Here is a 13,401-nt window from a genome sequence, read left to right on the forward strand (position 1 = left end):
ATCTTCAACAAAATGGTGAGATTGATGTTCAAGACCCATTCAAGTGATAATCTTGTAAGCTTATTCACTAAGGATTTCCAACATCAATATTTGAGAAGTTGTGATATAAGATTGGAATGCATCATCTCCGATCAAGTAAAGTTTTTATTAGGGGGGGGGGGGGGGGGGAATACGTGTTGTACTCTTTTCCTTAACCATGTTTTTATCCCAATTAGGTTTTTCTGGTAAGGTTTTTAACAAGGCAACATTCAAAGCGTATTAAAAGATATGTGTACTATTTTTCCTTCACTAGGATTTTTTCCCACAGGTTTTTTCCTAGTAAGGTTTTAATGAGGTATATTACCTATGGACATCCAAGGGGGAGTGTTGTAAAATATTATAGTGTGGATGTCCATTACACCAAAAAGTTACTCTCATCCATTGTCTCCATTACTTTCCTCTATTATGAAGATAACCATAACCTCCATAACCTCCAATTTTATAACCATTATTCTTGTAACCTTTCACTTCCATAACCTCCTTCATTATATTCATGTTAATGTCATGTTTATGACTAACCTTTTGTATGTCTCTATGTTACACTATAAATAGAGGCATAAGGGTTCATATTGTATACACTTGAAGATTTGGTGAACACTTGAAAGAAAGAAAGTTATCTTATATTGTTCCTCTTGTCTTATATTCTTCTTGTCTTTATCTTTATATTGTTCTTTTGTTCTTAAGTTTTACAACACATTTTTTTTCTTATTTGTATCAAAACCTAATCAAACACATAATGATGTGAATTATAACTTATAAGTCGTGCTCAAAGCATCAAAAGTAGATGTACCTAATGGACAATATTTGTTAGGCCGACACACATCTCAACTTTCAAAAATTTGTTTAATCAAATTTTCAATGTGCCACCAAAAATAAAACAAGAATAACATTCTTGGAAGTTATAAAAGTTTGGATTTAAATTATTAAAACGGAACAAATTTGTACTAATTGTTCATGGCTTCCCATTATCTCAAGACCTTAGTGGAAGCATTAACCAAAAAAAGGGGAAAATCTCTGATATGTTTGGATTATTTTTGAGAGCATCCAAACAGCAAGTCACCATCTTAATTAAGCTATATAAACTCATAGTTCCTCCATTCTAAAACACACAAGAAAAAGAAAAAATAACATTTAGAATCCAATTTTCTCAATGGGAAGTCAAATGAAGAAGCAATGGCCTCAACTTGCTTGTGCTTTGGCATTTTTCTTGATTGCCACATGCACTATGGCATATTCACCTTATTCTTATGAATCATCAGATTCAACATACAATAAAGTACAAACCACAATAGCCAAAAGTGAAGACTACAAGATACCCTTAGAGTCGGAAAAGGAATATAATGTGCCATCTTTGCCGAATAATGATAACTACAAGAAGCCATCAGTTACAGAAGATAACTACACGAAAGTACCCTCAGTTCCTGAATAGGAATACAAGGTGCCCTCAATGCCTAAACAAGAATACAAGGTGTTATCTTTACCGGAGAATGACTACTACAAGAAGTCGTCAGTTCTAGAAGAAAACTACAAGAAGGTGTCATCTGTCCCAGAGGTACCCTCAGTACCTACACAGGAATACAAGGTGTCATCCTTGCCAAAGAATGACTACTACAAGAAGTCATCAGTTCCAGAAGAAAACTACAAGAAGGTGTCTTCTGTTCCAGAGGTACCCTCAATGCCTAAACAAGAATACAAGGTTCCATCTTTAGCAAAGAATGGCTACTACAAGAAGCCGTCAGTTCCACAAGATAACTATAAAAAGGTGTCATATGTTCCAAAGGTTTCTTCAGTACCTAAAGAAGACTACAAGGTGTCTTATTTGCCAAAGAATGACTACTACTACAAAAAGCTATCAGTTTCAGAAGATAACTACAAAAAGGTTCATATGTTCTAAAGGTGCCCTCAGTGCCTAATCAGGAATACAAGGTGTCTTCTTTGTTAAAGAATGACTACTACAAGAAGCAATCAGTTTTAGAAGATTCCTACAAGGTGGCATATGTTCCAAAGGTGCCCTCTGAGACTAAAGAAGAATACAAAGTGCCTTCTTTGCCAAAGAATGATTATTCTAAGAAATTATCAGTTCCAGAAGATAACTACGAGAAGGTGACATATGTTCCAGAGGTACCCACAGTGACCAAACCAGAATACAAGGTGCCAACTTTGCCAAAAGATGACTACTTCAATAAACAATCAGTTTCGAACGATAACTACAAGACGGTGTCGTATGTTTCAAAAGTGCTCTCGGTGCCTAAACATGAATACAAGAATGACTACTATAAGAAGCCATCAGTTTTAGAAGATAACTACAAAAAGGTATCATTTGTTCCAAAAGTACCCTCCATACCTAAACAAGAATACAAGGTGCCGTCTTTGCCAAAAAATGACTACTTCAAGAAACCATCACCTTCTCCATCACCACCACCCCCATATTATTAAAGTTTCATCTTTCATGTACAACATGTTTCAAGGAAGTCCTTCTTCAACTCAACATATATAACCAAATTGGTTCTCATATTATGAGTTGAAGGCATGACATCTAAATTTGCAATTCTTTATTCATTGTTTTTACCTTTGCAATTGTTTTGTCATATAAACTGTATTTTGAAAGTTTCTAGAGAATTGTTTCAATTGAATACATCTTGTTCTTTTCATTGAGAGTTTTATGTATTTTCCTATATCTATTTTCCTCCAACATTTGTCAATTTCTTCACAACAACTTAATAACAAAACACTGTAACATAACATCCAAGAGTAGGGTGGTCATTAATTCCATGTTGGCATAATAGATAAACATACCCTTTAACTTGGCTTCAACTTGTATATATGCCCTCTAATTTTAGGTGTGCACAAGTAAGCACTTAAACTAGTATAAAATGGAACAAGTAGACATATTTGTCCTATGTGGCATCCTACGTGACCAATTTTCATCCTATGTGGCGTCTTATGTGTATTATGTCACATAGGATGTGAGTGTCTACTTGTTCAATTAGTTTTATATAAGTTTAAGTGTCTATTTGTGCACATCCAAAGTTGGAGGACATAGATGTCAGTTGAAGCCAAGTTAAAGGACATGTTTATGTATTATGCCTTCCATGTTACCATGTACAACAAAAAAAAGTGACGAACAAACAATAATTTTTACAAGTTCCATAACTTTAACCCTCCGTTGTTTTTTGGAAGGGAACTTATTTTCTCTTATGAAGTAACATTATCTTAGTAATTATTGTTTGATAATCCTTTTATCCATGAATTTAGCTACAGTTTAGATCAGGTGCAGCTCAATGATAGTTGTGGCCTAAAGTCGAAATTCATTAAGAAACCTCAACTTAAAAAAGTAAAGAAAATAAAAAGGAATCAATTTAAAGTTGGCCTACATGAGCCTGTTGTCGAGTTGGAACAATATTTGTCCAACTTAACATCAATGTGTGTTTTAATACAAATAGAGTGGTAATTTAAATAGATAAAGGGAAGGGATAAGACATAAGAACTCCCCTGAACTATGGTGAAATTGCCAGTTACATACCTAAACTATGTGACGGTCCTATTACCTCATAGTTTAAACATAAATCTAGGGGTAATAAGACTCTCGTATAGTTTAGGTGTTTAACTGACAATTTCGTTATAGTTCGGGAGGAGGGGATGTAATGCTAGTTGTGATATGAGACTCGCGAAAAATGATAATATTGGTGTAGTAATCTTAAAAGCTTTTGGAATCTTTAGCAGAAGTTAGTACTAAAAGCATCCGGTTGAAAACAAGAACATAGAGTACTAAAAGTAAAAGAACTACAAGAATATTACTTTGAATTATGAAGACAAGCCTAGTCGTGAGGGCTTCCAGGACTCGGATCCTTGACTGGTATTTCTCTTGATGAGTCTTGAATAGACTGTTTCGCTTTTGGAACAAAAAGAAAAATGATATGAACCATATTGAAATACAACTACATTTTTTACCATCCTAAGATGTTCAACTTGAGTAGATATTCGCTGCTCAATTTCTTGCACCACTTTTCTCAATAGGCACCCAACTAATGATAGACCATATATTTTGAATGTATTCATATAGAACGAGAACTTCTACGAGTCAACAAAAGGCATTGATATATATATATATATATATATATATATATATATATATATAAATTGAGTTTCTAATGATGGATTCAACAAATAACATGGGTGCAATAATTATCTTGACATCAGGACTTGGGGGAATAAGAATTTCTCTTGGATTTTCATAAATAAGGATGTTGTTGGTCTGCAAGAATTTTGTCAATGGCATAGCTTAAACCAAATTCAACAAGTAATGCATACGCACAAAAAAAATGGGAAGTACTTTAATTTGATTTACCTTGCAGCAAAATATTACTAACATCAAACCGTTAAAATAGTTGACCTTTCATACAAAGTGATGTAGATTTGTGTACCAATTGTTTTCCACATCTCCGAAGTTTGATATTACTGTGCTAGTTGAGAAGAATTTGAGTCGGGCCCTTTCCAGGGAAGAAGGATCCATAGATGAGAAGGGCATTGTATCACCACTAAAATTGAATTCCAATAACTTTGGAGCTTGAATCATGACTTTTTCCAGATTCGTCCCCCGTGATAAGATGAAGTTCAATAAATTTGGAACTTGAATCGTGACTTTTTCCATACTATTCAACTCTGATAAGGTCAATTTCTTGAGTTTTTCACTCTGAATCTCTATATTTCTTAGTTTGTAGCATCTTGTTAGATTCAATTCTGAAATGTTTGGGAACTTACAGGATACATCTCAAAACTGTTGGTCCGTGATGCCATTGAGCTCGAGTGTTTTTAAAGTATTGTAACCATCCAAAATAGCAATTTCGCAAGGATGATCAATATACCCTACATATTTAAAATATTCAAGATTTGGAGCCTGGACTATCAAACTATCGAGTTTGCACAATTCAACAATCAAATTCTCCACATGTACTGGGCCACAAACTTGAAATTTGTTTATTCTTCGGTAAACGACTAGGGATAGAGTCCTGATGAACAGGGATCTATCAATAATTCTTTGCAATTGAGCATCTGAAATATGGACATGATGCAAATAAAGAACCTCAAGACAATAAAATCTTATGTGAGTGGTGCTAATATCAAATTCAAACTTGCACCTGGTTTGCCACAGTGTTGTCAGCTTTCTAGCATCATAAATAACATCAGGTAAGCTTATATGAACTCGAAAAGGAATGGTGAATCCCCAGCTCTGTGACGTTGAGTTTAACCGCCAATTCAATCTAAGTATCCAAGTGAGAATCCAATTTTGGATCATGATATGTAAGGATGAATTGTTCAAGATGTAAGTTTTGTTTGACATTGGATCGCAGGGATTGATCAACCAACTTGACATACTTTTCGAGGTTCATATATGTATAATCGGTACTATAGTTTTGTAGTTGACGGAATATGAGATTAGGTCTGGAAGACCAACAATAGTACCATCTCTTGGACAAGATACAACTTCTCGCCACATCTTTCACGTTGAGTTTAGTGCAGCATAAGATTTGATGAATAAAATGCACAGGCAATTCAGATATTCTGTCAACTCTTTTTGCCATATAGCTTCATTTTTATTTTGTTGGTGCCGCCGTTGTACAAACAACAGAGAGAATAAATTAATAAGCTTTGATTCATAAGAAAAAGGGGCAATTACAGTATGAAGAACTTGAACAATAACAGTAACTATAAAAAAGAAGGGATGAGGGAACTAAGAGAGAATTGTAGATGAGAAGCACAGTCTTTGCCTAAGTATAATCATAATTCGCAGAAACCTTTTTTGCTCTCACGAGTCTCTATTTATCAACCCGGATCCCACACATAGCCACGAGTTGGGCTGCTTTGCCAATACTGATCTAGGCACATTCATAGCAATACCCCCAACCCCAATAAGAACCTTGTCCTCAAGGTTCGAGTAGGCATGAGTTTCACTAAAGCCTCCATCATATATTTGATGAATTAAGTGAATAGCCACTTTTAACGCCTACTGTCAAATATTAGCCATTATTTTTAAAAGTTATCAATAGTAAGCAGCCACTCCAAGGAAAGACTCATGGGGTTCAAATATATGGTGGAGTTTCGAAACAAAGGAAGGATTATAGGGTGCAAACCTCTATAAGTTCTTCCGTGTTTTAACTAGGGATATTTTTTGTCTGAATTTATTTCCCCATTGAAGTGTGGCTATTTCCCAATTACTTCTCAAATGGTGGCTAAAAACTCATAGCAACCCCCAAAAAACTGGTTTTTTTTCAAGTGTCCCATTCGGTCAGTACTCCAATACTAAGATTGGAGCAACTAGTGATGACTTTAGTAAGATTACCATGGCGGAAACTTTTTAGCATCTCACACTCCAATTGCACATTGAATATCTTTCCAGGTACTATTCTCCATGGAAATTTTTTTGTAAGAGCAATCGTGCATATAGTAGTTGTACACTTGTAGCCTGTAGGGTATATTTATAGCATACAAGGGTCAAAACTAACTATCAAAATAGAGCACATTTGGGGAGGTTCTGTTGAGCTGATATGTAAGAAAAAAAATGCATGCTGGAATCTTTCCTGTCAAGTGGGGAAAATACATGATCAGAGTACCGATTTGGTGGAAGATAAGAATGGAACGTTATATTCTAATGTTTTGATGAATTAACAAACTACGGAATCTGGCAGAGGACCTGATCCCTCGAGTGGGAATCGTCCAGGACAAGTCAACTGGTCACGCCTGCTGTGATAGGTGGGCAAGACAGCTTTGGCGCACAACTCTCAGCCAATGGCAGTCTACTAGGTGTTTTTGTCAATCTTATATTGGACACTTTGACAACAAAATACCTAGTTTTTGCATAACAAGGATATTTCAAGCAAAATTCATTCTCTGAAAAAGGAACAAGCTCCTATGAACAGCAAGGGACCTGATCGGTTTTGAAGAAAGTCTCAAGTTGTTTTGTTGAGAGTTGTGTCTTGTGTCTAAACATTGTAACATCTATTCTTAGTATAGTCAATGGACCTGGTCTCTTGACTTGTAGTGGACTCGTGTAAACTATCAGAAGAAATTTCTGATTTCTCGGAAGTAAGTATCATAATACCTTTCAGATGCAGAGTTCCAAGGTATACGGTTGTAAGTGCTGTTAAGTTGGGTATCTCTCTTGGTACAGTTCCAATTAACTCATTTATAGATAATGACAAGATTTGGAGTTTTCTGCATTTTCGTATGTTTGGTGGAATAACGCCATCTAGGTGGTTGGCTGAGAGGTGAAGCTCTTCCAAGTTTCGAAGATGGTCACATACAGTTGTTGGAAGCTTACCTGTAAATTATTGTAGGTGAGGCCAATCTTTTTTCAATTGTTGTAATGTTAAAGATTGATGGTGGTATATAGCCAGTAAGCTGGTTATATTCCATATTGTTATATTCTAGGTGTTTTGATGATCCTCACAAATGCAGGGACCTGGTCCCTGGCAGAGTGCTCTCGTCAAGATACAAATGGAGTACAACTGTAAAGTTGTCATGTCAGGTGGTAGGTGAAAAGTGCAATGTCCTACACCAACTGTATGCTTCAGTGTTGTAACACCCTAGAGAATTTTCGAACTAAGACTCGAGCCGTCCTTTATGTGGAGTGAGATTTTACCGAGGAATAAAATTTCTTGAGTGTTAAGTTAAGATCCCTAGATGTAGCACATTGAGTTCCAAGAAGAGTTGAATTGGAAATAGTCATTTTGGAAAGAATCTGGAAAATTTGGCTATGGAAAAAAAGTGAGTTTTTGGTCAACTTTGAGCAGTCGTAACTCCTAGCTCAGAATGATTTAGGCGAATTTCCAGTTATGTCTGGAAAGCCCTTGGAATGATCTTTCCAACGCCGCCAAGTTTGCTTGATTCCGAGTTCGTATGAGTGACTTATGCCCTTTGGAAGTTGGGTTGTTGGCACAGTCGCACAGTCGCACAGTGCAGTTTGTTTAGTCCGAAAATTTTAAGGGTATTTTGGTCTTTTCCCTAATCTTTTCTTTGGGTTATATTGAGGTGTTAGACTGATGTTTGGATCATTTTTGTCCCATTTTAAAGAGTGAGAGTAAGAGTTAGGGCTTGGAAGATAAGAGAGAAAGAAGAGGAAAAGAAGAGGAGAAAGAGAAGAAGAAGCTAAGGATCGTCGTGGATTTTTGTCGGGGGTGATCCCTAATCAGGTATGTGAGTCTTTAGTGTGGGTTTATCCTTTCCCCCCACATACCAAGCTCGTTTTTATGATTTGAGAAGAGATTGGATTTGTTGTTGAAGTTGTTAGTTGTTGTTGATGTTGTTAGTTGTGTTGTTGAAGTTATTGTTGGTTGTGGGACAGGATTGGGCTGTGTATTTGAGTTGTGACCTATTGTATATTGAGGGATTTTATGATCCTTAGTGTTGGTTGGTTCATACCCCCACACACCAACTCGTTTTTAATTCCAAGAGAAGATTTATTGGTTGTTGAAGTTGTAGTGGTGTTGTGTTGAAGTTCTTGCTGATTTAGTACAGATTTCTGGCTGTGATTTTTGAGTTGAATCTATTGTATAATAAGGGTCTTTATGATTCTAAGTGTTGCTGTTGAAACCTTGAGGTTGAGAGGGTTTAGAATTGGAAAGAAACAAGGGGAAAAAGAAGGATTTTTGGGGAAAAAGGGGCTGGGCTGTCGCACCTCTCCTAGTGCCAAGGACACCAATCCTTCCCTTTCATTTACCATTTTTTTCATACATGTTCCTAGGTATTATACCTATGTTTCCTAGTTGTTTCCAACACTCCAAGGTACTTCCAAAAGTCAAGTAAAACTACAAGTCAAGTGAAGTTAGTTTCCAAGTCAAGTGAAATTAGTTTCAAAGTCAAGTGAAGTTAGTTTCCAAGTCAAGTGAAGTTAGTTTCAAAGTCAAGTGAAGTTAGTTTCCAAATCAAGTGAAGTTAGTTTCCAAGTCAAGTGAAGTTAGTTTCAAAGTCAAATGAAGTTAGTTTCCAAGTCAAGTGAAGTTAGTTTCAAAGTCAAGTGAAGTTAGTTTCCAAGTCAAGTGAAGTCAAGCTTAGAAGTAAGTAAGTCAAAACAAGTCTTTAAGGTTTTCCAAGAGTCTTCATTGATCGTTTTAACTTCATTTTAAGGCTCAAGTTAAGTAAAGAATGAAGAGTTCCAAGTTAAGAGTTTCAAGTTGAGTCAAAGTATCGAGTTTCAAGTAAAGTAAAGAGTAAAGAGTTGAGTTCATTTCTCAAAGTTATTAGGGAACTATGTATTCCCAAAGAAGTTTTAAAGAAATGTTTTTACATTTAAACAAGGTTGGAAACTGAGATTTCCAAAAGAGCCTTCGGGCTAGTTTTTGAGTAATTATCTCATATCAGCAGGAATAAATATGTTTTAAAAACATAAGAGCCAGTACATTTTTGGGAGTAGTATCGAGCACCGAATTGGGGGAGCGTTCAAAGAACCCACAGCCCCCATAGAACCATGTTAGCCACCATGGGTAGAAAAGGATCATACTTTTTAGATGAATCCTTTTCAGATTAGACTAGTGGATCCATTAGGCAGTTCAGGTCTTATACCTTTGGCCGGGTATAAGATGCTCTGGCAGCGTGAGGTCGATCGCTGTATCATCACTATAGCTCTTATGTGATGGTTGTCGGTTAGAGAAACTCCCACAGCAGTTATTGTATTTTCATACACAGAAATTATTGTATTTTATATACATCAGTTCAATTGTATTTCTATATACATCTCAGGCTTATTGTATCCCTGTATACACTTAGAGTTTATAGCATGTTTTAAACAGTCTTTCTTTATATCGCACTTGTTTTAAATTGCCTTATATTGAAAGAAGTCAGTCAGGTTGAGTTCAGTTATTCAAGAGTCGAGTATCCTTGAGTTAAGTATCTTTGAGTTAAGTATATATCTTGAGTTAAGTATATATCCTTGAGTTGAGTATCTATCTTTGAGTTGAGTATCTGTCTCTGAGTCCAGTATCTATCTTCTGAGTTGAGTAAGTTTGAGTAGTTTTGGGTATTCCTTGAGTTGAGAAAGTTTGAAAAAGAGGTAAGTTATTCAGTTTATTCCAGTGTTTCTTCTAGCCTATGTTGTTTAGATTTCCAGCTTACATACTCGTACATTCCACGTACTGAGCCATTTGGCCTGCATCTTTTTATGATGCAGACACAGGTATTCAAGATCATCAACAGGAGATTCGTTGATACATCCGGGAGTTCCAGTTATCTATGACAAGCCTCTTTGCTTCCGGAGGATTTCATTTACCTTTCAGTTGTATCAGTTGTTAGGAGGTCGTGGGTCTTGTCCCGGCTTCCATCTTTATCAGTTAGAGGCTTCATAGATAGACAATAGAGTTTCAAAAGTCTCTTCATTTATTTTGTTAAATGTTTTGAAGACTAAAGTTTCCTTTTATGGCGAGTTGTATATATATTCTATTATCAGAGTTTTCTTTTGAGTTAAAGATTTGTAAAGTTGAGTTTATAAACTTTTTTTTCAGTTTTAAGCTCTTGTATGCTTAAGTTAGTATTCCGCTTGGAGTCAGCCAGGATGAGGGTTCGCTTGGGGACCAGCAATGGTCTTCGAGTGCCGGCCACGTCTAGGGTGTAGTCTCGGGGCGTGACAAGTGTCTCACAAATGCAGGGACCTAGTCCCAGGCAGAGTTCTCTCATCCAGATCTATAATGGGGTATAGCTGTAAAGCTGTCGTGTCAGAGGTTGGTGAAGCGTCAGCGTACTACACCAATCAGAATGGACGAGGGTGTTTGTCCAACGGGTAATAACTCTTTATGGTTGATATTTTCTACATGACAAACACCATATTAAATTCATTCATCCTATGAAGGAAGTCAGCCAGCAAGCCTTTTCAAGAACCCACAAAGAAGTTTGCAAAGGACCTGGTCCCTTCAAGACTGCGATGTGAAAAGGTGACAAGACAGCTGTCAGAAAAACTGTCACCTCTGATGTGGTAGGTGCACAGCTTTTCTAAACAGCAAGCCTTTAGCCAATAGGAGTGGTTCAACAAGTTTGTGTTGATTTATATCATCTCTTTCCAAAATACACAAACTCAAGATATGGCAAACAAAAACTTGGATTTTCTCTGAAAATTCACAAGCTTGAAAAGAGAAGGTCATCTTCAAAGAAGAACACTGCTCATATCAACAAGGGACCAAATGGAGTGCTAAAACATCTTGTTGTATTTAGAGATTTGTGTCTTATGTGCTTACATTGTAAATCTGTTCCTATTCTATAAAGGATTCAGATATTTTGTTTCATTTTCTAAAAGTCTAAATCGTCCAGAGGGTGGTGGTTTAGTGGGCAACCGTTGCTTAGTCAAATTCCAAATCATCTAGAGTTAGGTGGTTTAGTGGGCGGTGTGGTATCCGCTTAGAAAAGTTTATATTAATCAGTAAGGGTTAGTATAGTGGGCAGTGTTGTATTTGCTCTGGCTCAGCTAAGTGATAGGAGGTATTGCTTAGTATGGAGATTAGCAGGCTAATCTCATTTTGTAAACTGGCTTGTACTTTTGCTTGGAGAAGATTACTGGAAGCAGTTTGAAAAGTCTTGTTGAGACAGGTCGTAGTTTTACTCCCTTGATCAAGGAGGATTCCACGTAAAGTTGCTTGTTCAATCTTTACTTTCAGCACTTATATTAATGTTTGTTATTATAACTGTGCTAAGGACCTGGTCCCATCGAAACAAGTGAACGCATATTTTTAGTTACTGTTCTCGCTGAGTCAAAGGACCTGGTCCTTGACTGATAAGTGGACGCATACATTCCAACACATATCTAACGAAATCATGTGACAAAGATCACCGAGTCTCGAGGGATCTCTCCTTTAAGAAACTGGAGCCAGGACTTTTTAAGTGTTGAAGAGCATCTTCCATACTAATTCTTGCATCAGGTGACACTAAAGAGACACTTGTAACGTCCGGCAATTTGAAATACTATGAAGAGGTTAAAACTTGGAAATAGTTTTTTTTGAAAGAATTAAAAATCTAGAAAATTTGGTTAAGTATGGGAAAAAGTGAATTTTTGGCCAACTTTGAACAGTCATAACTCCTATCTCAGGATGAGTTAGGTGTAGTTCCAGTCATGTTTGCAAAGTCCGTGGAATGATCTTTCCAACACCATAGAGTTTACTCGCTTCCGAGTTTGTATGAGCGAGTTATGCCCTTTGAAAGTTGGGCAGTTGGCAGGAAATCTGTCCGGAAATTGTAAGGGTATTTTGGTCTTTTCCCTAGCCTTGTCTTTGGATATATATTAAGGTGTAAGACTTATTTGTGATCAGTTTTTCCCTTTTTAAAAAGAGTAAGAGTTAGGGTTCTTGAGAGAAAAGGAGAGAAAGGAGAAGAAGAAGCAAACTTCGTAAAGATCGTCGTGGTTTTCTTTGGGGGTGATCCCTATTAAGGTATGTGAGTTCATAGTGTTGGGTTGGTTATTTCCCCCACACGCCAAGCTCGTTTAATTTCAAGAAAAAGATTGATTATGTTTGTTGAAGTTCTTGTTGGTTTGGGGGATGTTTCCGGTGGTGTTTCTGAATTGAATCTATTGTATGTTGAGAGGTTCATGATTTTAAGTGTTTGGGGCTGGAAACTTTGAAGTGTAGAAGGTTTAGAGTTGGAGAAAACTAAGGAGAAAAGTCGGTTTTCGGGGAGAAAAGTCGGTTTTCGGGGAAAAAGGGTGGGGCGTCGCGCCTGTCAGCGCGCCCCAAAAGGGGATCTGAACTTTCCCCCTTGGGGCGGCGCGCCCATCAGAGCGCCAGCAGGCCTTCTCTGAAGTTTCTGGTTTGGCGCTCCGCGCTTCTCAGAGCGCCAAGTTTTCCCATTCTTTCCCCACTTTTTCATGCATGTTCCTAGGTATTGTACCTATGTTCCCAAGTTGTTTCCAACACTCCTAGGTACATTTAAACGTCAAGAACTTGTTCATATCATGTGATCAAACACCTTGAATTCATAATTCCAATTCAAGGAGAGTTAGTTTCCAAGTCAAGTTAAGTCAAGAAGTTTCAAGTTAAGTCAAGAGTTTCAAGTTAAGTTAAGAGTTTCAAGTCAAGTTAAGAGTTTCAAGTTGAGTAAAGAGTTTAAAGTTGAGTTCATTTGTCAAAAGTATTAGGGAACTATGTATTCCCAAAGAATTTTCTAAATGTTTTTTACATTTGAGTAAGAAAGGAACTATGTTTCCAAAAGAGCCTTTGGGCTAGTTTTCAAGAAAGAGGAACATCGATTCCAAGTGAGCCTTCGGGCAAAGTTTTGAGTAATTATCTCAAATAGAGAAAGATGTGTTTAAAGACACTTATGAGCCAAAGTATTTTTGGGAGTAGTATTGAGCACCGAATTGGGGACACGAGTTCATATTAACTCAACTCT

At 36.8% G+C, this 13,401-nt stretch overlaps 1 pseudogene; it reads left to right on the forward strand.

The window, feature by feature from the left end:
- Positions 1-1,189: 1,189 nt before the first annotated feature.
- On the forward strand, positions 1,190-2,475 carry LOC125835316 (protein PELPK1-like; annotated as a pseudogene).
- Positions 2,476-13,401: the final 10,926 nt, after the last annotated feature.

Source organism: Solanum verrucosum, unplaced genomic scaffold, assembly GCF_900185275.1.
Source record: "Solanum verrucosum unplaced genomic scaffold, falcon-dt-bn FXZP01001278.1, whole genome shotgun sequence".
Taxonomy (NCBI): domain Eukaryota; kingdom Viridiplantae; phylum Streptophyta; class Magnoliopsida; order Solanales; family Solanaceae; genus Solanum; species Solanum verrucosum.